Source organism: Callithrix jacchus, chromosome 20 (assembly GCF_049354715.1).
Source record: "Callithrix jacchus isolate 240 chromosome 20, calJac240_pri, whole genome shotgun sequence".
Taxonomy (NCBI): Eukaryota; Metazoa; Chordata; class Mammalia; order Primates; family Cebidae; genus Callithrix; species Callithrix jacchus.
Window position 1 is genome coordinate 26,046,368 of NC_133521.1, and position 22,805 is coordinate 26,069,172.

Below are 22,805 nucleotides of genomic sequence, written 5' to 3' on the forward strand. Positions count from 1 at the left end.
GGTTGGAGCCAGTTGTGAAGCCTCCTAGTCCCTGCCAAGAGAGTTAGACAGTATTTAACAAGAGGGACACCTGTTAAATACTGTCCAGGGTTTTTCTTTTTTCTTTTCTTTAAAGAGACAGGATCTTTTATTGCCCAGACTGGTCTTGAACTCCTGGCCTCAAGCAATCCTCCTGTCTCAGCCTCCCAAAGTGCTGGGATTACAGGTGTGAGCCACCACCTGCACCCACCAAGGTTTGTGTTTTAGAAAGATCTCTGGCAAGCAATATGGAAAGTGGTTTAGAGCATGGACGGCTGTGGGGAAGGAGCTTATAAGGAGGAGGCGAAGGAAGGTCTGCTGGGGCAGTGTGTCAGGAGGATGGGGGGGACACGTGGGGTGAGGGTGGAGGAGAGTCAGCACATCCTTCTTGCCGCCAGCCCTTTTCTCTCAAGGTTTCACTTGTTCCCACTACACACTGTGTGTGTAAATAGATGGAGGGGTGGTGGGAGGGATGGGGGATGGGTGTTTGAGCTCAGAGAAGAAGCCTGGAATGAGCACTGTGAGGTGGCAGCAGGGCCAAGGCATGCATCTCCCCACCCACCCATCCCCCGCCAGTATGGAGCAGCCATCCTCCAGCCAGGTTCGGGTGGGTACTGCAGGTGTCTTCCCCGGTCCAGCAGGAAACCACTGACTCATGTCTGACGGCTCTCAGCTTGAACAGGCTCCCGAAGGCTGTTAGTCACCCATGAAACAAGGGCACGTGATCCCTTCTTGCCCTGAATTCCTCAGGCTGTGGACTCCCTGGGGCCACAACTTTGAACTTCTAGGAAGGAAAGGACTCAGGTTTTCTTGGAGAACCCCATCCTCAGGAGCGGGAGGGGAGGGGAGAGGAAGCCCAAGCCTGGTGAGGAGGTTAAAAGTCTGAACTTGATCCCTGCCAAGGAGGAGTTGGGTCTCAGCTGTGATCACTGAGCCTTTGCATCCTGTAACCTTTTTCTGGTCACGCATGGTGAGTACAGCACTGGCCAGGCACGTTTCTGTCATTTACACTGATCCATGGAAGACTCCATTCACAGATGACCTCAAAATGGCATTCACTATAAGCAGAGTTCACCTTCAAAACACTATGTGAGGCCAGGGGGCAGAGGAGAAGAGGCCGGAGGAGCAGTGGGGTAGGGGCTGTGGGTCTCTGTGGTGTGAATCGGGCAGCACCGGGGATGTGCAAGGAAGCCTGGCGGTCTGGGTCCGAAGCCACTGCGCCACTTGCTGGGGGTCCACGAGACTCACTCCACCTTGCTGGGCTGATTCTGGACCCCGATCACAAGGGGCTGCAAATCTGTTTTCTCTCGCCTTCGATCTGGGCCTGCCAGGGTTGAGACACAGCACAGACCCTCTGAGTTGGCTTTGGGAAGACAGATGGAAGCCGCTCCCTCTTGCTTCTCCGGTGCAGGCTGCAACTTGTCGGTCAGTTGTTACCAAGTTTTATAGCACATAAATCTTGACCCGAGATCTACAATAGGCCAGCTGGGAGAATTGCATTTGGTTGTGAGGAATGTGATTATTTGGCCATTGGCCCCTGGCCTGTGAGCCACTCACGAGTCTTGTCCTGTTCCTTGTCCTGTGGCATATCAGTGGGGCCCTCCTCTCCTTGTCCATCAAAGTCCTGAGAGAAGGCAGCCCGGCTGGTCAGGCCTGGTGGGTGAACAAGGCCTTCATGTTAGCCAGGCTACTGCAGCAGTAGCAGCCACAGGGCTGGGGGGGACTGTGCAGGTGCAGGGTCCACGCTCAGATAACGAAGGTGGGGAGTTCAAGGCCAAACTGGAGGCAGGGGCCTTGGCTCTGCCCCAGTGCCAGAGATAAGGTTTGTGAGGAGCTGGGCCGTGCCTGGCACAGGGTGGAGAGCTGCAGCTGTATCTGCTATTCTCAGTCCAGGGAACTCCCCTGGGGCCTTGACAGTGAAGACTGGAGCCAGGCACTCAATGTGGGGCCAGCCTGAGGAACCTGGGGTGGAGGCTCAGTGAGGAAGGGTTTGGCTACAGGCCAGATGGTCAGCCTGGGGATCCCTGCACCGGGAGCACAGAGTCCTGTCAGCAACTCAGGTGGAGCCAGCAGGGTGCCTCTCATGCCTCCTGCAGCCCTGCTGGGAGGCCCCCTGGGATGGCTGCCACCTGCCTCAGGGGCAAAAGAATGCAGAGGAACCAGGCGGGGTGTGCCCTGAGGAGGGAGGCTGTGATCTTTGTGTTTACTTGTGCAGCAGACACTCCCCTAGGCCTCCTGGCACCACCTGGTAGCTACAGACATGGGGTGCACAGCCCGGGGGTGGTGTGGCTCTGCCATAAGGCTCAGTCACTCCCTCAAAGATCCTCTGGGCCTTCCTTTGTGCCCTCCAGGTGCCACCTGGGCCCTGTGAAGAGGAGTGGCAGTGCCCCTGGCTGCATGCCCCTACAGAGCCATGGAAGGTGCCCAGACAGATGGGCCCTCAGCCCCTAAGCCTCCACTGGCCCACAGGGGAGGGAAGATGTCTTGGGGTTCCAGAGTGTCAGGGAAAGGAGCAGGTCAAATGAGTCACTGTCCTTGGCCTTCTTGATGACCACCAAGCACTTCCAGTGTCAAACTGCTTGGGGCTGTGGTCAATGTCAGACACAGGACAATGGGGAAGGGCAAGAAACCTGGGTGTGGGCCTCTCTGGATGGTGGGGTGAAGGGTGAGGCCCAACTGCCTGCATCCTCCCTTGGGGTTCTTGCCAACAGGAGCTGGGAGGTGGGACAGGGTGACAGAACCTGATAGGGAGTCACTGGGGAGCCCACTTTGGGTGCAGAAACAGGCAATACCCCACTTTGTGAGGCCCCAACCATTCAACGGGGTAGCACTTATCTCCTGACAGGTTTGGAGTGGACTCATGGGAGGCAGCACACAGGACTTTAGCCCGGGCAGCTCCACCAGATCACTTACTCCTGGTACCACAAGGGCATTTGTGCTCTGAGAGCGGCCACTACAGATGGCCGGAGGAATTCTCAGCACCTGGTACTGCCTGAACCAGGTGCCACCCAGCAGCTGGCCTGTCACAGGTAAGGGACTGAGCATGAAGGGGTGTTGGGCACCACTCATGCTGAGCATAGTGGGGGTCCTGGCACAACCCTTGGCCTGCAGCCTGCCCTCACAGAGGCCTCATGGTGGCCTGGGAAATCCCAGCATCCTAGGGTATGGGCATCTGTATCTGGACTACTTGCCACTGGTGATAAAACACAGCACCATTAGTCATTGCGGAAATTGAAATGAAAAGCACTAGGTGCTGTCCCTATAACAGATGTTCCCCTCACAGCTCTGATCACAGAGCTGGGTGGTGGTGGAGGAGTCAAAGTCCTGGCCCCACTTAGTGTTCAGCAATTCCTCTGCTCAGGAGGTGTCTGTGTCTGCCCAGGTGAGACAGGAATGGCCTTGTGTATTAGTCTGTTCTCATGCTGTTAATAAAGACATACTGCTGTGAAGAAATACTTGGGACTGAGTAATTTATAAAGAAAAAGAGGTTTAATGGACTCACAGTTCCACATGGCTGGGGAGACCTCACAATCATGGTGGAAGGTGAAGGAGGAGCAAAGGAATGTTTTACATGGCAGCAGGCAAGAGAGTGTGTGCAGGGGAACTGCCCTTTATAAAACCATCAGATCTTGTGAGACTTTTCACTGTCAGGAGAAGAGAATGGGAAAAACCCGCCCCCATGATTCAATTATCTCATACATACTAACTTCTCAGTTAATAGGGTAGCTAAGAAAAATTTATTAAAAAAAGAAAGATACATTTTAACTTTAGAACTTTGTTAGCTCTGGGGAGGACCTTAGCAAAACAAACAATCAAAAACAAAACACTGAAAAGCAAATATTATGGCAGAATGTTAGCACTTGTCAAGTCTGAGATGTCTGAGTTGAATTATGGAGGCGTGCTGTATATTGTTTTCTATAATTTTGCTTGAAATATTTCATATCTTAAAAACAGACCAATGAACCTTAAGAACATTATGCCAAGTGTGTAATCCCAGCTACTTGGGAAGCCGAGGCAGGAGAATTGCTTGAACCCAGGAGGCAGAGTTTGCAGTGAGCCGAGATCATGCCATTCCACTCCAGCTTGGGCAACAAGAGCAAAACTCTGTCTCAAAGAAACAAAAAACAAAAAAAGCCTGGGCGCAGTGGCTCATGCCTATAATCCCAGTACTTTGGGAGGCTGAGGCAGGTGGATCACCTAAGGTCAGGAGTTTAAGACCAGCCTGGCTAACATGATGAAACCCTGTCTCTACTAAAAATACAAAAATTAGCTGAGCATGGTGGCAGGCCCCTGGAATCCTAGCTACTCAGGAGGCTGAGGCAGGAGGATCGCTTGAACCTAGGAGGCGGAGGTTGCAGTGAGCTGAGATCATGCCATTGCACTCCAACCTGGGCAACAAGAGCAAAACTCCATCTCAAAGAAAAAAAAAATTATGCCAAGTGAAATAAGCCAGACACAAAAGAACAAATACCATATGATTCCACTAATATGAGATCCTAGAGTAGTCAAATTCATAGAGAAAGAAAGTAGCATGATGGTTGCCAGGGGCAGGGGGAGTGGGGAGTTAATGTTTAATGCCACAGAGTTTCAGCTGGGGGAGGTGAAAAAGCTCTGGAGATGATGGTCGTGATGGTTGAACAATAAGGTCAATGTACTGAATACCTCCGAAGTGGACACTTGCAAATGGTTAAAGTGAAAAGTTGTATTTATAGATATTTTACCGCAATAAAAATAAATAAAAACAAACCAAAGTAGGCAAATCTCTAGAGACAGAAAGTAGATTCGTGGCTGCGTGGGACTGGGGAGGATGCCAGGAAAATGGCCAAGGGGTGTAGGGTTTCTTTCTGGGTTAATGAAATGTTCTAATATTGATTGTGGTGATGGATGCACAGCTCTGTGAATACGCTAAAAGCCACTGGGTGGAATGCGTTCAATAGGTGCAGTGTGCGGTATGTAACTTAGATCTCAATAAAGCCAGAGGGTGGGGAGATCCTTTCTTTGTCGGCTACTCACAATAGAAGCCTGTGATCTGTCTGGTCCGAACTGGGCTCCGCTGTGAGAGTCACAGAGTTATTAAGAGCCCCAAAGCCTCCCTGATGTCCATCATCCCATAACATGGAGTGGGAACTCTGCCAGCTGGGCTCCCAGGGCTGGAGCCATCGCTACATCCACGGGGCTCTGGCAGGAAAACAGAGTCGTAGCCTCTGCTGAATGAGGTTAATGAGAATCTGCTGCAGGCTCCAGGGGTTTTGAGGCTTAATTAATACTTGGCAAGGCCCTTGGTAATTGTGAAATCAAAGGTTTTGTAAATGTGTACAACGCTGGCCTTATTAGCACCGGCGAATTACGCAGCAGAAAGAAACCAGTCTTCTTATCACTCACTTAGCTGCCTAGTGGGGCTGGTCCCAGGGAGTCCAGGCCAGACTGTCACTTGTCTTGCTTTCCAGGCCACTCCTAGGGTTGGGAGCTCCAGGGCAGCCATCCTGAGTGGCTGGCGTGTCCAGACTCTCAGTGAACAGCGAGCAGAAGACCTCCACTTTGGGGATTTGGAGAGGCAGCAAGGCAGACCCCCTGCAGGAGCCTTGGTGATTGTCCCTTCAGGCCTAAAGGACTCCCAGTGAGGGTGCCTGTCAGCTTCCCAGATGGCTGGTCCTTCCTGTGTTAGATGTGCCTCTTTGGACTAAGCATGACCAGGCTCTCTGGAGCCCTTCAGGGAGGATTGGCACTGCACCGTAGCCCAAGGCAGCCTGGTGCGGGAGCCATTCCATCTTGCCTTAGCTCTGGTCTTTCCTGCCTGCTGCCTACTTTCCACTTGGTCAAGAACCATCCCCCTCCAACACCTCCTACAGAAGGATCCTGTTCTACCCAGGCCACAGGGCACAGACCCTCTCCTTTGTTCTGACACCGCAAGCAGAGATGGAACCTCAGACTGTTACCGGGAAGGAATCCCAATCCAGACCCCAAGAGATGGTTCTTGGATCTCGCACAAGAAAGAATTCAAGGCAAGTCTATAAAGTGAAAGCAAGTTTTTAAGAAAGCAAATAATGGTCTGGTGTGGTGGCTCACGCCTGTAATCCCAGCACCTTGAGAAGCCGAGTCGGGTGGAACACCTGAGGTTAGGAGATGGAGATTATCTTGACCTCATCTCTACTAAAAATACAATAATTAGCCAGGCGTGGGGGTACATGCCTGTAATCCCAGCTCCTCAGGAGGCTGAGGCACGAGAATTACTTGAACCCAGGAGGCAGAGGTTACAGTGAGCCAAGATCACACCCCTGAACTCCATCCAAAAAATAAATAAATAAATAAAGTCAAGTAATAAAAGAATGGCTACTCCATAGACAAAGCAGCCCTGAGGGCTGCTGGTTGCCCATTTTTATGGTTATTTTTTGATGATATGCTAAACAAGGGGTGGATTATTCATGCCTTCCCTTTTTAGACCACACAGGGTAACTTCCTGATGTTGCTGTGGCATTTGTAAACTGTTACGGCGCTGTTGGGAATGTAGCAGTGAGGACAACCGGAGGCCACTCTCATGGCCATCTTGCTTTTGGCCAACTTCTTTACTGCAATCTGTTTTATCAGCAAGGCCCTTATGACCTGTATCTTGTGCTGACCTCCTATCTCACTCTATGACTTAGAATATCTAACCTTCTGGGAATTTAGCCCGGTAGGCCCCAGCCTCATTTTACCCAGCCCCTACTCAAGATGGAGTTGCTCTGGTTCAAACGCCTCTGACAAGACCACATCATTCTGTAAGCCAAAAGCCTCCCACACCAACACAGGGGCCCCGGTTGATGGCAAGAGTGTCTAGATTCCATGTGGAACCCTCCCTCTAACAGAGCCTCGCTGCCCTTGGATACTGACCACAAACCCATTTGTAACCACTGGAGTGGTTCTCTGGCCACGGGAGTAGAAACTAGAAGGAGACATGGGCCAGGAGCCAGCATCTGTGGCCCCAGGTGCCCTCTACTCTGGGGCCAATAACCCTGGGGATCCTTTAATTTAGGAACCCTGGAGGCCCATGAACTTGAGGATCTGCAGCCCAAGGGATGTGTGGCTCAGGGTATTCTCAACATAGGGGACCCACAGTCCCCAACCCCTGCTGACCCTGGGGACCTGTGACTCCCGGCCAGTTTCTGGTATGTTGGCTTTTCTAATAAACCCCCTTTGATGGGTACCAGTTGTGGTGTGCACTGCTGCCGAGACACAGTGCAGCTTCCCCCATGTCGGATCCTGTTTCTGGGGACTAGTCCCAGCTGTCCCCATTTCCCCTAGGTATGCTGCATCTTAATGGATGTAACTCGTCACTTCTGCCAGGAGGCTCCGAGGATCGTGAACATCATCCTCCACGTCAGCTGTCCCTCCTTCCCTCTCCCCCTACTGGCTTCCTGTCTTCCTCAAACATAGCCAGCCATTATTTCTCTCTTCCCTTATCCAGGGCCTGCCAAACCAGATGGGGCTGAGCCCATAGCCTGCTGGCTCCCTGCCGGAGCCATCCCTCCATAGGTCTCTTCCCCAGCCCTCTGGAGGAAGCAGTGTAATGTTGTGGTTACACCAACAGGCACAAGAGACAGGTCCCTAGGTTCAATCTGTCTCCGCCTCTTACCTGCTGCGTGACCCTGTGCAAGTTGCTTAACCTCTCTATGTGCCATCTGTATACAAGGACAATCCTAACACTACCGCACATTGTTATTGAGATGATTAAATGGGACTACTTATGGAAAATGCTTAGCATCAGGCTGGCTTGCAGTAAGTAGCCAAGGAAGGTCAGCTGACAATAGTGCTGAACCGCCTGCCTCTGGATCTCCCAGAACACCCATCTTCCATATCTAAGAATCTGTCCTAAGAGGGCAGCCAGGAATCCTGCCCAAGCCCAGGTGACCCCTGTCCACAACCTGACCCCAGTCCTGCCCCCAGCCCCTTGCCCCTGCAGAGGAAATGTTGTCCACAATGGAAGGATGCTGAAACTCTCCCCAAAACTTTATGGGATGTGCCTGGCAAGTGCCCCCCACCCAGCCCTGCTAACAGCCTCACCCATGCCCCACCCAACTGCCTCCCAGGGCCCAAGGGAGGGCTGTGAGGCTGCTTAATGAGAGGGCGCAGGTCCTGCCTGAGCAGAACATCCCAGGGACAGCTTGGAGAAGGCCAGCCTTCTTCTATCTATAGTTCAACTCCTCTGCCATTATGGTACATCTGTCATTTGGGAGGTCTCTTATTATGTTTTCTCTATGTTCTCATCATGTTGATCGGTGGGAAAACAAATGAAAGGGAAAATCATGGGTGCTGTGGTTAAGAAAAACTACCGAGGGGAAGAGCGGGCTTTCTGTGTTCTCTGCCTCAATGGCATGTCTGGGGTGTCTCAGGGAATCAGAACCAGAAACAGCTTTTCCTGGGCATATTATAAGGCTATCATGGGGCAGTACACTCATTGCTATAGGAATAGACTGAAGCTTGAATCCTGGCTTTGCCATTGGCTCTCTGGGTGCCCTCAAGCGGTTCATACCTCTCCAAACCTCAGCCGCATTGCCTTTAAGGTGAGAATAATGGGGCTGGATGGGGTGACTCATGCCTGTAACCCCAGGACGTTGGGAGACCGAGGTGTGTGGATCTCTTGAGAACAGGAGTTCGTGGCCAGCCTGAGCAACATGGCAAAACTCCATCTCTACCAAAAACAAAAAACAATAACAAAAAATTAGTCAGGGGTAGTGGTGCACGCCTATAGTCCCAGCTACTCAGGAGGCTGAGGTGGGAAGATCACTTGAACCCAGGAGTTGGAGGCTGCAGTGAGCTTTGGTCACACTGCTGCACACCAGCCCTGATGATAGAGCAAGACTCATCTCAAAATGAATAAAGAATAAAATAAAATGAGAAGAATGGGCTGGCTCAGCCTCCTGGTGGGCTGAGATGCAGAGTCGCATGGTGATGACAATGGATAGCTGAGCAGCAGGAGTGGGAGAGGCTGAGGCCAAGTCTGGCCTGTCCTTTGCACCAAAGACCCCATCCTCATGCCTCTTGGGGCCCAAGGAACAGCTGCTCCTCCCTCCATTTCTGTTCAGCAGTGACCACTGGTCTGGAGGCAGGAGAGCCCAGAATGACAAGACCAAGATGAGAAAGGCAATGGTGTCTGAAATGGGGTACCCTGCAGTCTTCCATAGAGGCCACCCTGAAGCCAGTAGCAGGAGAGGGAAGAGCTGACGTGGGTCGATGTGGTCACCGTGGGTCACCAAGATGCATGCCTAGATCTTCTTGCACATTTTAGGAGGGTGGCCTGACATTTTAAACTGGGAGGAACAAAGGTCTTTGTGGTCTGTGGTCTGTGCACATGGCAAGGCTGTGGTGGGTGGGACTCGTGGGCCTAGCTCTTGGCTCTCATCTGACTTCCTGTAGGCCAGCCTGCCTGCAGGGTGCCCATTCTTCACTCCAGAGATCTGGCTTGACTCCCCTCAAGCCGATGGGCAGGGCGGAGCAGACACTAGGGGTAGGCAGGTAGCCAAGATCATGCCCAGAAGCCATGGCTAGGTCAAGGTCACTCAGCCCTGGTCAATACTCAGGTCCTCAGGCCATGGGGATGGAAGCATCTTTGGAGATGGGCAAGGTGGGGAGGGGGTGCAGAGAGGGAAAGGCTGAGGAGGGTAGGTGGGAGGAATGGGTGGGTTCAGGTGCACTGTGGTTATACTGGAGCCCGACACCTGGGTTCAAGCCCCAGTTTGGTCAGTGTCCAGGTATGGTATAACCTTGGGCAGGATGCTTAACCTCTGTTTCTCCATCTGTTCATCTGTAAAATGGGGATAATAATGGTCACTTGGGCCAAGGATCATTGAGAGGGGTGAGTTACATGTGAAACATTTTAACTCCATGTTTGCCACATTGCCCAAGCTGGCCTCAAACTCCTGGGCTCAAGCGATTCACATGCATCAGCCTCCCAAAGTCCTGGGATTATAAGTATGAACCCCAGAACCATGCCTGGCACCTCCCAGCCCCTTGTAGCCCAGCCCTAGCTGGCCCCTCTGTGTGCCTCAGTGAGTAGATGAAGGATAGTCAGTCACATGCAACCCCACTGCAAAGGACAGGGAAGGGAGTCCCAGCACTGGAGACTAGCAGTAAGACAGTGCAGGCTGCCAGCTGCTGGGGCTCCGCCTGGTTAGGTGGGGGGCACATGTAGGATTCAAGCCCCCCTTGCCTTCTACTGACATCTCTGCCCACTTTCCTCTGCTCAGGAAGGAGCTCCAGCCAAGTTCTCAACCTTCCCCGTGACCTTGCCCTCAGGGTCCTTGTGGGTGTGCACTGTGTCTGGTGCCCTGCTGTGTTGGTTGGGACCCCCAGCGACCCTCTGGCACTTCGGCCATTTCTCCGAATGTCCCTGGTGAGGGGGCACCTGGACACCCACGGAGCCACACACGGTGCCCTCCACACGACATGCTGCCCCAGCTCTTGGCACCCGTCTGCAGACTTAGGACTGTGCCCCTGCTCCGAGCACAGTTGAATTCCAGTCCTGGCAGCATCACTGCCCAGGGACCTCCAACAAGTAACTGGGCTTCTCTGAGGCCTCTCCTCACTGACTGGGTGGGGATGATAATTCCTACCTCAAGGGTCATTTGAGGGTTATTCGGGAGAACAAGTGGGGAGACCCAGCATGGAGTCTGGTGTGCAGTAGGTGCTCAGCTCTTCCCACAGGCCTCAGTGACTCATTGGGGCATCAAGTGGCCCTGAGACTAGTTTATAGCATGGGCTGCCAGTTTCACTTCCTTAATTTTGCACCAGTTCACCCCCGCTTTGCCAACTCCATCACCTCTGTCCTAGATCAGGCCTCTCCAGGCTGTCCTGGTGTCTCCACCCCACTCTCCACACTTAACAGCTCATTTTTGACAGGAAAGCCTTTCCCTAGAAGGGAGACAAAGGTTGCTTCTTCTCAATGGGGCGGGTGGAATTTAGGTTTTGTTTTGTTTTGAGGCAGAGTCTTGCTCTGCCGCCCAGGCTGGAGTGCAGTGGTGCAATTTTGGGTCACCGCAACCTCTGCCTCCTGGGTTTAAGCAATTTTCTGCCTCAGCCTCCCAAGTAGCTGGAATTATAGGTGCCTGCCACCATGCCTGGCTAATTTTTGTATTTTTAGTAGAGATGAGGTTTCACCTTCTTGGGCAGGCTGGTCTTGAACTTCTGACCTCGTGATTCATCCACCTCAGCCTCCCAAAGTGCTAGGATTACAGGTGTGAACCACCATGCCCGGCCTGGAATTTAGGTTTTAACTCCCTTTGTAAGACCTACCCCAACATTCAGATTTCAAGTCAAGCTGGGTTTCCCAGTAGGAAATAACTGGGACTCCCTCCCAAGAACTGGGGTTTTTAAGTAAGTCCTGAGGACACGAGTCACAGGTTAGCAGCCTCTTCTCACCTGCAGCCTCTAGAACAGCACTGGAGATAAGAGATGCTCAGTAATAGCTCTGCCTCGCCCTGTCTTTCCCAGGCACTTCACCAGCCTCTTGAGTCGCCAACAGTAGGCTCTATTAACAGGGATGTTTCACATTAGCGCTAATGAGGGGTGATGCCCAGAGCAGAGTTCCCCAGATGCCGGAACATGGAGTCCTCTCAGATTATTTGATGATTGAGGGGCAGTTGCCCCAGAAACAAATAATCTCTTTAGATAACTGTCTTAGAAGTGATTGCTCTTGGGGACAGAAGGAGGATACTGGTAGAGGGAGAGACTTCTTTTCTCTCTGCAGATGTTTGAGACCTCTGGATTCTGAGATGTGTGATCGATTACCCCATTGAAAGTTTTAGCACTGAAAATCTTGCATCCCAGGAAACCCCTCAGACCCAGGCAAATCAAGACAATTGGGCTACCCTATGAGGAGTTGCCTGGGTGGTTCTAGTGTGGGGACCCAGCTGCCCACACAGAGGCAGAAGGAGCAGGGACCTAGATAATAGAGCGGGCTGCTGTTGGCTGAAAGGGGTTGGTGGCAGCAACTAGGGGCGATCATAACAGTGGCTAAAGGCAAGCCATTTCTGGGGCTTTGACTTTGAAAAGCCCTGGCATCTGCCAACAAGCCCTGTCAGGACTGATCTGTCAGCCCCAGGCAGAGAGAATACCTTCTGGAAGCCAGAAAGGGGCCTCAGGGTGGTGGCTGGAGAGGCTGAGCATGCTGATCCGAGCAGCCACCTCAGAGTTGCAGGCAGTGGAGGCAGCGTGGTGGCTGGAAAAATGGCAGAGTCTGACACTCAGGTAAGGCCCCCGGAATGTCCCAGACACTGCTGGGGGGTTCACCTGCGTGGAGTGCTAAACACAGCCTGGCCCTAGTGGGGACTGCTGCCTCTGGAATTGGGCACAGAGGTTAAAGCAGAACATTCAACCAATTTTCAAAAATGTGGAGAAATAGATTTTTTTTTAGTGAAGAAAAAATTTACTCCACTTACCAAGAAGAGTCCTCAAGGGAGAAGAACATTATCTCTTAGGCACCAACTTCCTCAAAAGGAAAATTCAGGAGAGGCTCTCCCCTCTAAGCCCTGTTGTAATGGGAAGCCCATAATTTACATATTATCCTAGACATGGGGGCTCATAATTTACATATTATCATAGACATACCAAAGAAAGGGAACACTATGACTGATATAAGACTTAGTGGCAACTGGCCGGGCGCAGTGGGTCACGCCTGCAATCCCAGTAATTTGGGAGGCTGAGGTGGGTGGATCACCTGAGGTTGGGAGTTCAAGACCAGCTTGACCAACATGGTGAAACCCTGTCTCTAATAAAAATACAAAAATTAGCCAGGTGTGCTGGTGGGTGCCTATAATCCCAGCTACTCAGGAGGCTGAGGCAGGGAATTGCTTGAGTCTGTGAGGCAGAGGTTGCAGTGAGCCGAGTCTGTGCCACTGCATTCCAACCTGGGCAATAGAGCGAGACTCCATTAAAAAAAAAAAAAAAAAAAAAAGAATAGAAAAGAAAAAAGACTTGGTAGCAATCAAGGAGAGATTATCTGGGCATTTCTGAGTCTTAAATTTGGGAAAAAGTCCCTCTAAACCTTAGTGTCTCCTTATGCAAGTTAGGATTGATTTGTCATAAATCATATGTGTATAAAAGAAAAGTGTCTGGCACACCTCACTGCTATGTGAGGGCACCTGGGGGCTCATTCTGGCTGCTGAGAGAAAGGCTGGCAGAGGTGCCAATGGGGCAGTGGGGTGGCTCTTCCCACCTCTGATGACAGGGTTCCCATTGTTTTAGTCCTGGTTTTGTGGGGATCTGACTTTGCCAGGTGTGACCCTGCCGGGCAGGGACTAGCTGTGCCTTGTTCACTTGTGCAATACCTGTGCCCAGGCCTGGCATGAATAGATGTCCCATGAATGCTTGTAGAATCTTACTGAATGATTCCTGCAGCCCTGTGCAGTGAAACACTTAAGTGACAGGCATCCACAGTTCTGTTGGTAACGACTTTCTTCTTGTTCACCTTACAGTGAGGCCTGTGGAAGAAGATACGTGCCACTCTGGATCCTGGACCCCTCATCCAGCCAGCTCCATGGATCCTAGGGCTGTCTCAATCTATCCAGAGCCCCAAAGCCACCTGCGGGCAAGCATGCCTGTTTCTCCCTCCCTTTGGTTCCTTCCTTCTGCTCATCCTGGTGGAGCACTCACTGGCCAGTCAGTGTCCTTGGTGCTGGGGACACAGCAAGTCCATGAGACAGGCAAGGACCCTGCTTGGAAAGCTGCCTATTGAGGTGCACAGAGAGATAAGTTGATCTTTGCTTCTCAGAGAGAGAAGGTGAGGGGACTCGATTGTAAGTTACCCAGGGACGTGAACATTCACTTCCGGGATCTTCTGCTGTCCATTCCCACTTCCATTGGTCCAGTCTTCCACATTTGATTTGGGTGTCTGTCCTTCCCCCATGCAGCTCAGGGACTTCTCCCCCCTCTCCCAGCAGCAGAGATAGGCCTTGATAGACTGACACTCATCAGCATGTCCCAGCCACCTGGCCACTGTGGTTGACTAAGGGACGGGCGGCAGATCCAATTGAGACCAATCAGACTCACAGGACTTTTGATGGGCACCTGGGAAGATGCTTTCTTATTTATTTATTTATTTATTTAGAGACAGAGTCTCACTCTGTTGCCCAGGATGCAGTGCAGTGGCACGATCTCGGCTCACTGCAATTTCCGCCTCCCAGGTTCAAGCCATTCTCCTGCCTCAGACTCCCAAGTATCTGGGATTATAGGAGCCCGCCACCACGTCCAGCTAATTTGTGTATGTTTAATAGAGAAGGGATTTTGCTATGTTAGCCAGGCTGGTCTCAAACTCCTGACCTTAAGCGATGCACCAGCCTCAGCCTCTCAAAGTGCTGGGATTACAGGCGTGAGCCATCAGACCCAGCAAGGGAAGATGCTTTCTTGATCATTTGTAGAATCCACCTGGAGAAGGAACTCCTGGCTCTTCTGGGCAGTCAGAGGGTGAACCAGGGTTTGGAGCACCTTTGACCCCTTTGCTGTGTTGGGCACGGCAGGCCTGGGGATAAAGCCCATAGCCCAAGGCAGGCAGGTGGAAAGAATTCCGGAGCAGCACCAACAGTGCCCTGCCTGAACCTCAGCTGGGGCGTCAAGACTCTTTGGTTCCATGGGATACCCCATTTCCTTTAGCTTGTGCTATTTTGGGTCTAGTGTTCTGTAAGCTGCAACTGAGACGATGCTAGCTGATCTCACTAAAGAGGAATTTCCTTTCAGATCACAGGGTCAGGACTGAGGCAACTCGGGCTTGGAAGAAGGAGGACCACGCAGTTGATTGGTGACCTCCATTCAGGAACCAATATCCTTGTGCCCAGGGGCTGTGGGAAGGGGGATCTAAACGCAGGCAGAGGTGCAGCAGGTCTGGAGCAGAGAGGGACGATCATGTCCAGAGCCCTCGCTCCCAGTGCAGCTGGAGGCTCCCTTCATAGAATTCCACCTGCCTGGTAAATGCAGAATGCAGTCCACTTAAAGAAATCAGAGCAGCTACCACGTCAAAGCAGAAAAGATGTGTGGAGGTGGGCGGAGAGGAGGTGGGTAATTATGCAGGAAAAATAGTTTTCTTGATATTCTTCTGGAAATATGCGTGGAACAGAGGGAACAGCGGGAGAGATGACAGGCAAGGAGAAAATGTATGAATAGAGGCATGTATGGTGTCTCTGCAAAGGCAGACAGAGGCAGGGCTGCTTTAACCACAGCATCCTTTTGTAGGGAGCACCTGGGACTCCATGAGACACTTCTGCAGGTACTCAATGTGGGACTTTATCCACGGGTCCACTACAGGATTTGCGGGGAATGATTGAGCCTTTCTTCACTCTGTAATCCTAGCACTTAAGGAGACAGAAGTGGGAGGATCACTTGAGGCCAGGAGTTCAATACTAGCCTAGGCAACAAAGTGAGATCCAGTCTCCACACACACAAAAAAATTTTTTTTAATTAGTCAGAAAAAAATGAGTAGGAGGGGGGTGAGGGATAAAAGACTACACATTGGGTACAGTGTAGACTGCTTGGGTGATGGGTTCATCAAAATCTCAGAAATCACCACTAAAGAACTCATCCCATAACCAACACCATTTGTTCCCCAAAAACCTATGGAAATTTTAGAAGAAAATAGCCAGGTGTGGTGGCATGCGTCTGTGGTCCCAGCTACTCCGGAGGTTGAGGTGGGGGGATCGCTTAAGCCCAGGAGTTCAAGGCTACAGTGAGCAATGATCATGCCGCTGTACTCCAGCCTGCATCACAGAGCAGGACTCTGTTGAGAGAGAGAGCACGCCAGTATCTCCCCATGCCACCTCTATGCCCCCTTAGGAATCTGTGCACAGAACCCATGTACTCTGCATGCCCAAGTAGCAGAGAGGCACCCCAAACTCTGAGAAGCAGCTCCGAGGTTGTGAACATTGAATGCAGATAATTATCCAGCTGTGAGGAAGATGAACATTTCTTAGGGCTATTTCTGCATAATTATAAATATTTGAGAATATTAAACTCCCAGGTTACATATTGAGGGTATTGTTTGTGTAGCAGTTGGCTGCAGAGCTGGAAACACAAACATCTTTTCATTCCTCCCTCCTGGTGTACTCAGGATATGTTATGGGATTCAAAAGATAAAGCTGCAGTTGAGAAAAAAAAAAAAAAAAAAGCACCAACAACCTGGAAGCAAAGTCAGTTGCTAATATTTCTAAATAGTTTTAAATCAAAGAGGAGGAATGTGACCACTTTAGTTAATTGTGCTGGGTTCATTGTGATGCATTTTCTTTATGGTTTAGGAAAGCAATTACCACGAAACAACCTACTTGTGCCTCCGATGTGATAAAATGTTTCCTCTAACCGGGCGACATGCCCAGCAGTAGGCCTTTACAAACACTCAGTGCTTCAGGAGGCATTTTCACATGTGGGGCCCCTTGGGGTGCAGTAACAGCCCATGACTCACTCCCTAGGGACCTGTCACAGTGCAGGAGGTTTTTTTTTTTTGAGATGGATTTTTGCTCTTGTCGAACAGGCTGGAGTACGAAAGTGCGATCTTGGCTCACTGTAACCTCCACCTCCTGAGTTCAAGCGATTCTTCTGCCTCAGCCTCTTGCATAGTTGGGATTACAGGTGCCCGTAACCACGCCTGGCTAATTTTTGTATTTTTAGTAGAGACGGAGGATTTTGCCATGTTAGCCAGGCTGGTCTCGAACTCCTGACCTCAGGTGATCCACCTGCCTCTGCCTCCCAAAGTTCTGGGATTAAGGCATGAGCCACTGTGCCATGGGGTTCTTAATAGGAGATGGGTCTTTCCAAGCAGAAGCTGGTGTCTGGTCTGTGAGTGGAGGCTCTGCTGCCCTGGTTCTGTCCAGAGTCCCATGTGGGGAGCCCAGGGTCCTGTCCAGACTCCCACCCTCACACTCTTGGTCACCCCATCTTGTCCTCCCACCCACTGAAGTCTATCTTCTCACCCACTCCCCATGTGCTGTCCTCCATACCCTGGAAAGCAGGGACCATCTGTTACAGACACAGCCTCTCTTTTCATCTCCTGCTTTGCAGGTGTCCCCTGCTGGCCACAGCTTCCCCACATCCCCTGGGAGTTGCTGTCCCTTCTCCAGACCCCTCAATATCCCTGGAAACCATTCCTCAATGGGTGCCTTTGAACAATCCCAGCCCCCTCTCACCCCCTCCCTGCTGCCCCAGTTTTTGAGACTCCTGTTTGCTGTTCTCTCTTCCCAGCCCTTGCTCTGGGGCTTAGCTCACCTTTTCTCTCCCCACCTTTTTCCCAGACTGGAGTGCAGTGGCACAATCTTGGCTCACTGCAACCTCTGCTTCCCAGGCTTGAACCATCCTCCTACCTCAGCTTCCCAAGTAGATGGGACCACAGGTGTGCACCATGTTGCTTCACACCCGGCTCATTTTTTGTAGAGATGGAGTCTCACTGCATTGCCCAGGCTAGTCTTGGACTCCTGGGCTCCAGCCATCTGCCAGCTTCGGCCTCCCAAAGTGTTGGGATTACAGGCGTGAGCCACTGTGCCCAGTCTTCCCCGCCACCCCTCCCCACTGCTTTTTTGTTTTAAGAGACAGAGTCTCACTCTGTGACTCAGGCTGGGGCCCAGTGGCATGATCATGGCTTACTGCAGCCTTGAACTCCTGGCCTCCAGTAATCCTCCCACCTTAGCCCCCCAAAGCACTGGGATTACAGGCACACACCCAGACCCTTTCCCAACTCAAGGACTTGCCTTCATCTTGGGTAACTGTGATGGGTAAGAATGACCAATGTCACTGTCCATGTCACCAGCTTCCTTGGTCGCTCTCCATTCCCTGCCACATCCAAGTTGCCATGTCCAGCCCTGTACAGTCTTGGCCTTTAGGATGATACCTCTGCACACCTAGCACCCTGTGTCTCCCTCACCTTTGGCCACTACAAGAGGCCTCTGGTCTGCAGCCCCAAGGATTTTTTTGTCCATTTCTGGCTGGACTCTGTGGCCATCCCTTTGCCTCCCTGTCAGGCTCCTGAACCCCATGGTCTCCATCCATCTGTCACCCATGATGCTGTTGTCTAAGGGCTCTGCCTGGTGGGGATCTGCTGCCTGGTGACCCCACCAACCGATCCTCGTGGGAACCCCTGCCCTACAGTCTCTGGCTCCCCAACTCCCAGCCCTAGCCTCCATCTCCAGTTCCTAGGTCACAGTGAGACACCAGTGTAGACGAGTCAACGTTCAAAACCAGAACTTCATTTCCCACCCCAAACACCCATCCCTCTCCCCCCAGATGCTGGCAGCTGGCAGGCGGTGTCCTCCGAGACCCTCCGGAAAGCGGCCCACTTGGCACTGCAGGTTTGCGGTGGGCGGTGAAAGTATCTGCTGATAAATCACCCAACGTCGGTTTGGAAGCCCAAGGTCCCATACAAACGTGGGACGAAAAAAGACCTGTCACGAAGGCTGCGCCACGTGTCCAGCCGCCGGTGCCGAGCGCCGCTCCAGTTCACTGTCCTTTGGTAGGGGAGAGGGAGGAGGCTCGGGAACCAAGAAGATGAATCCAGGTGGACCACTCAGATTCGAAGTTCTCCCGCCCGGACGCCACGGGCCGCCGCGTCGAGGGAGCGCGGGCCCCGGGCGCCCCCTGGAGGTTGTACGGGCCTCGGCCGCGCAGCGCAGACCGAGGAGGGCGCTGGTGTTACTAAGAACTCCAGCTGGTCAACTGAAAAACACACCTCCCAAAAAAACCGTCAAAGGGGAGGGACAGAAGCATTTGAAATGAAACACCAGGGCCAGGGGCGGTGGCTCACTCCTGTAATCCCAGCACTTTGGGAGGCCGAGGTGGGCGGATCACCTGAGGTCAGGAGTTTGAGACCAGCCTGGAATCATGGTGAAAGCCCGTCTGTACTAAAAATACAAAAATTAGCTGGGCATGGTGGCGGGCGCCTGTAATCCCAGCTACTCGGGAGGCTGAGGCAGGAAAATCGCTTGAACCCAAGAGGCAGAGGTTGCAGTGAGCTGAGATGTCGCCATTGCACTCTGGCCTGGGTGACAAGAGCAAAACTGTCTCAAAAAAAAAAGGAAAAGTAAAAAGAAAAAGAAACGAAAGTGTTTAATAAAACGTCAAGCTCATATTGACATAGACAGGATCTGTTGCAAGCCCTGGCTCAGGACAGACAGTTCCTTTAATCTCATAAACAATGCTACTAGAGAGGGGCAGATTATTCCTATTCTACAGCTGAGTGAACTGAGGCACAGAGAGGCTAAGTGATTAGGTCAAGGCCACACAGTAAGTAGCAGGGCCAGAAGCCCAACCAACAGCCTGACACCAAGTTCTATGACCTTACTCACTACATGAGACCAATTCTTAACATAATGAAAAACGTACTCTGGCTAAAAACCAAAGTGTAAATGGAAACAATTCATTCAATAAACGGAGGGAACCCAAGATGGAGGATTCTGCACCTATTGATGGGCCAAGCCTGAGCCTGGGTGTGTTTCCATCTGTGCTCCCTTCCAAGGTCCAGGGTCGTGCTGTCTTACCAGACCTTGGAGGTACTTGGAGTTTGAAGCAAGCTTCCCTTCTGTGAGCCCCCTTGTCTGTTGGCCTGGGGTAGGAGGGCCAGGCTGTAGCATCCGTTCCTCCAGAGACAGAAGCGTAGAGGTGAGGTTAGCGGGAGGTCACCCCAGGGAGGTGAGCCCCATCCTCCCCCAGTGCCTGCCACCCTTCTCCTTGCTTTGGCCAAAGGGCCATTTTCTGCCCCACTGGTCTGGCCTCGTCATTTCCCTTGTGGATTATACAACTCACTTGCTAAAAGCCACTTGTGTTTCATATGGTGGTGAACTGCTCTGTAGTTCCTGCTGAAAATCTTCTGTTGATTCCCGGGTTCTCCCGGGTTCAGCTGGGCTCTTTTGAGTCCTGCTTAGGCCACCTTAAGAAGGGCTACAGGCTGGGAGTGGTGGCTCACACCTGTAATCCCAGCACTTTGGGAGGCCGAGGTGGGAGGATTACTTGAGACCAAGAGTTGAGATTAGCTTGGCCAATTTGGCAAAACTTCATCTCTACTACAAATACAGACATTAGCCAGGCTCGGTCATGAGCAGCTGAAGTCCCAGTTACTCACCCAGGAGGCACGATAATTGCTTGATTCTGTCAGGCAGAGGTTGCAGTGAGCAGAGATGGCGCCACTACACTCCAGCCTGGGTGACAGAGTGTGATCCTATCTCAGAAAAAACATAAAATAAAATTTCAAATAAGCAAATAAAAATCAGCTGTACATGTTGGTATGTGCCTGTGGTCCCAGCTACTTGGGAAGCTGAGGTGGGAGGATCGCTTGAACCCAGGAAGTTGAGGCTGCAGTGAGCTGTGTTAGCACCACTGCACTCCAGCCTGAGTGACAGAGCAAGACCCTGTCTCAAAAACATTTTTTTAAAAAAAGAAGGGCTGAGCTTGTTTTCAAGATGAGTGCAACAAACTGGCCCAGAGCCTGGACTAGAGGCAGTAGAGAGTGAGGCTCACTCTGGAGGCCGGCTGGTTACTCAAGCACGCTCCCAGAATCACGTGGTCACTCTCTGAGCTCTCTTCTTTCAATTCCTGCACCAGCTGCTTGTCTCCTAATTGCGGGAGTTCCTCTTTCATGTTCCTAAGCCAGCCCATCTATTTTTCTGCCAAGGCACATGATACATCTCTAGATTGGCTGCCTTGGGTCCTGGTTCCCTCAGGGTCTATCAGCAAGGCCGAGAAGGGAAGGCACTAAGGTGGCCGGCTCAAGACTGTCCCAGTGGGTACTGTGGGTGATGCACTGCACCAGTAGACAGTCCACTGCAATCTTCAGACTCTTGTTCCTGTTTATTCATACTTGCCTTTCATTTGTTGACCTTTGTTATGGTTGCTTAGAGGTCTTTTAAGGGTACTTAAAAATATTTTAGGTACCCACCCTTGTTCACAGTAGGAGGCTGGCTACCCAGAAACCTGGAAAGAGAGAATCATTCATAGTTAAACAAACAGGAAATCATCTCTTCCTCCTTCTTTAGTCTCACCTTTCATTTAGAAAAAAAGTAGGGAGAGCATACTTAATAAACACCATCCATTAGATTAGATCAATGGGCTCCAAATAGTGCATTTCTTCTAGAAACAGTATCTCCTGGTCTCACAGGAGAGCATGTGGTCAGGAGGAAATTGAATAAAGCCTTTTAATCAGCTGCAGTAGTATTTGAATCATTTAATTTGGAATCTGACAACCACAAATTACTTTATTTTTCTGGGCAATTTTAGCCAACCAGGAGAGTTAAACCAGTCCAGCTCATGCTTAATAAATCACCCTCTTGCCTGATGGTGGCTAGTTTGGGGAAGAGGTTTTTTGAGGCTTTTCAAAAATAATCAAAAACAAGCTGGACGCAGTGGCTCGCGCCTGTAATCCCAGCACTTTGAGAGGCTAAGGCGGGTGGATCGCCTGAGGTCAAGAGTTCGAGATAAGCCTGACCAATGTGGTGGAACACTGTCTCTACTAAAAGCACAAAAATTAGCCGGGCGTGGTGGTATGAGCCTATAATCTCAGGTATGAGGGAGGCTGAGGCTGGAGAATTGCTTGAACATTCGAGGTGGAGCTTGCCAAGATCGCACCACTGCACTTCAGCCTGTGTGACAGAGTAAGACTCTGTCTCACAAAGAAAAAAAAACAAGGCCAGGTGCGGTGGCTCACGCCTGTAATCCCAGCCCTTTAGGAGGCTGAGGCAGTGGATTACAAGGTCAGGAGTTCAAGACCAGCCTGGCCAAGATGGTGAAACCCAATCTCTACTAAAAACACAAAAATTAGCTGGGCGCGGTGGCAGGTGCCTGTAATTCCAGCTACTTGGAAGGCTAAGGCAGGAGAATCACTTAAACCCAGGTGGCAGAGGTTACAGTGAGCCAAGATCACACCACTGCATGATCAATAGAGTCTGGGCAATAGAGTGAGACTCCATCTCAAATAAAAAAATTAAAAACAATCTCTCACACCATGTGTGCCTGACATGAATTATTTGACACACTCCTTTCTCATCTCTCTGTGGCTATAGAGTGAACCCTTGGGGTGGAGCGAGGCAGGACATGTGGCAGGGAGCTGTCATCTCTGCTGCTTGTGCTTTTTATTCCTGGCTCCAAGTTCTCATGGCCACAAAAACAAGTCAAATCAAATTAGACACCAGACATTCACTGTCTCATGGCAGCTCACCCACTGCCTCCTCGGACTTCTCAATACCTGCTGAAACTCATTCACTGGAAAAAATGAAAGAGGAGCTTCAAAAAATAACACCCATTGGGCACCCTAGATGTGGCCTCTATTGGAGTCACATTAAATCACCTATGAAGTCTTGTTAAAGGGCAAAATGCAAGACTCTTCCTTCAGAAATAGTCCAATGTCAGCCGGGCACAGTGGCTCATGCCTGTAATCACAGCACTTTGGGAGGCTGAGGCGGGCAGATCACTTGAGGTCAGGAGTTCGAGACTAGCCTAGCCAACATGGCGAAACCCCGTCTCTACTAAAAATACAAAAATTAGCCAGACATGGTGGCTTGTGCCCATAATCCCTGCTACTTGGGAGGCTGGGGCACTGAACCTGGGAGGCAGAGGTTGCAGTGAGCCGAGATTACACCACTGCACTCCAGTCTGGGTGACAAAGCAAGACTCTGTCTCAAAAAAAAAAAAAGAAGAAGAAGAAGAAAGAAAAAAAGAAATAGTTTAATGTCAAATAGTCCAATATCAGCTGCTACTAAGCCACTGGCAGACATCTCTTCTGACCTCCAGGCACATGTGGCTGGGCTCAGAAAATCCCATGGGACTTCAGTGCATCCCTACTGCAAATAACAGCCATGTGA

The 22,805-nt window shown here is 51.2% G+C and overlaps 2 long non-coding RNA genes across 2 annotated transcripts in view; one reads left to right on the forward strand and one right to left on the reverse strand.

Moving 5' to 3' along the window:
• Positions 1-6,904: 6,904 nt before the first annotated feature.
• On the forward strand, positions 6,905-18,482 carry LOC103789473 (uncharacterized). Its single transcript, XR_004737438.3, has 3 exons — positions 6,905-7,160; positions 13,464-13,768; positions 14,722-18,482. It is a non-coding gene; the product is annotated as an uncharacterized LOC103789473 (long non-coding RNA).
• The window catches only part of LOC103789475 (uncharacterized), a 29,517-nt gene continuing 24,896 nt past the window's right edge, over positions 18,185-22,805 (reverse strand). The window contains exon 3 of the long non-coding RNA XR_004737436.3: positions 18,185-20,922. This is a non-coding gene — a long non-coding RNA (uncharacterized LOC103789475). The remainder of the gene's footprint in view (positions 20,923-22,805) is intronic.